The following is a 2,397-nucleotide window of genomic DNA, read 5'->3' as shown; positions in this document are numbered from 1 at the left end:
AGTGAGTGAGTGAGTGAGTGCGTGAGTGCGTGAGTGTGTGAGTGAGTGAGTGAGTGAGTGAGTGAGTGAGTGAGGATGATGATGATAATGATGATGATGATGATCATGATGATGATGATCATGATGATGATGATCCTAAATACGAATAGTGTAATAAGTAAAAGGTAAAGGGGAAGAAGGAAGAAGGCGACCACAAGGCAGCCAAAGTAGAAAAAAGTAGCGGGGATGGTATATTATGTATATGAGGGAGAAAATACAGCATGGAATTCATGTGGTGTTCACGTGGCATGTCGCACGTGAATGCCACGTGACGTGGCCATTCCTCATGTGGACCCGAGACGTGGTATCGAAGAGGTAAATATCTGCCACATTCTGAAGTGGCGAGCACATTTTATGCCCCGGGAGATCTGCGAGAAGCCGTCAGTCTCACTGACTGTCAGAACGACAGCAGCATCACTGCATGTGGGACATAGACATACGTCTGTGTGGGATTTTTTGCTGCAATGTGAGAAAGAAACACACTATTTGGTATCTCACAGTAAGTGACCATACCGTTAGCTGTCATTTCAGACAGTTACAAAGTTGGTCGTAACATCACATAGCTAGCCATCACTCACTCTCTCACTGACTCACTGACTCTCTCACTCACACACTCTCTCTCTAAGTGACCCAGTATCAGCCTGTTAAACAGACTGCCCACAATTGCCTTTCCTCAATTGGAAGGACGTCCGTAACGACCGACCACCCTAACAAATACAATAAAGAAAAGACCTAGCCCTACCCCAGACTCTACATCTAACCTTTCCCCTACCCCTACTTTCCCTTTCCCTACCCCCATCCCAAACCCTAACCCTCAATCCACCTCTGTTTTATAGAGCTCGCTCTTCCCCCTCAATTTCACTCTCGGTCCCCCATTCTGTAGCTCTTTCGACAATTCTCATCCGCGTCTGCAATACTGTTCTCTCTTCCATCTTTTTTGGGGGGGGGTATTTTACGGCGCTCGCAACTGCATACGGTCATATGAACGCGCGAGACACACCTACTATTTTCAGTTGGTAGGAAATTTTGAATTTTGCCCGGGTGGCGGCCGAAGCCTACTCTTATCGATTTTAGACCGCCAAGGGATCTTTAACGTACGCAACTTGCACATGGGCCCTCCGAGATTTTCCGCCCTTGTCCGAGAAGGCTAGGTGTAGATCTTTCTTACCAGAAGATCAGGGGTGTGGCTGAAAGACTGCAGTAAGGAGGAGCCTAGGAGTAGCAATAGAAAGGCTGCAGAAAGAGTCAGGCGCCCAGAGGAGGGGGCAAAGGAGGTGAGGTGGTGGGGACAGAAAGATGAGACGAAAGCAGATGACAGATCATTGTTAGAGAGCAAGAAAGGAGATGAACGGAGACAATTTTGGAGAAGAAAATTTTTCGGTCGCTACTCGGATTCGAACCCGGGACCCTTGAATGAGAGGCCAACACCATAACCTCTAGGCCTCTAGAGCCCCCCTCTCTTCCATCATTGCTCGTAGTAGCATGCACTTTGTCTTCATCCATCTTGTCAAACTGCGGTTTAGCCTCCTTCCAACAAACACTAAACATTTATCAGATCTTCCCTTTCTTTTTCTGTTTTGTTATCCTCATTGGTGATAATATTGTTTGAAACCTAGCTACTAATAATGTATTGAACAGAAACCCTGATATTTTCTTAACAAAAGGGACCATGCGCCATGAGTGCGATGGACTGCAGGAACGAAATGAAAACACTAATACTTTGTTAAAAGCACCAACAATTTTTTTATATTTTCGCAACAAAACCTAAAATACGTTAAAAAAAGGGTGGTGGCTAGATACTGATTAATAAAAAACAAAAAACAAAAAAAACCCATAATACTTTTCCAACAAAACGGACCATACGCCAATAGTGTGATGGGTTGTTTTTCTCAGTAGTGACAAAGAGTTGAGTCTGGCGATCAATCTGTGTTTATTTTCCCGTCAAATGGAGAGACTTGTGTCGTCTGGTGGAAGGTCTGCCTGCGCGCGCAGCTGGGCTGTTACTTCCTCCTCTAGACTAGGGCTGGGCAATAAGTCGCTTCAGCAAAATCCGGATAGTTTGTTAGTGCGCCTCTACGGCAGATAATAGTATATGAACCGCTTCGGCAAAAGGGTTAGAACCACTTCGACAAACTGGTTAGCACTACTTCAACAAATGGGTGCACCCAATTCGGCAAACGGGTCAGGAAAGAGAGTTAATTAAGAGTCTGCATTCGGACAATGTTTCATTGAGAATTATCCGGTTATCCTTATAGATTATCCGGATTTTGCCCACCTCTAACTCTAGACTGCTTTGTCTGTGAGGTTCAACACTTCCGCCCTCACCTTTGCTCGAGGAGTTTGGTGAAAAGAGAGGGT

The sequence above is a fragment of the Aplysia californica genome, unplaced genomic scaffold, assembly GCF_000002075.1.
Source record: "Aplysia californica isolate F4 #8 unplaced genomic scaffold, AplCal3.0 scaffold00643, whole genome shotgun sequence".
Taxonomy (NCBI): Eukaryota; Metazoa; Mollusca; class Gastropoda; order Aplysiida; family Aplysiidae; genus Aplysia; species Aplysia californica.
This window is presented reverse-complemented; position numbering follows the sequence as displayed.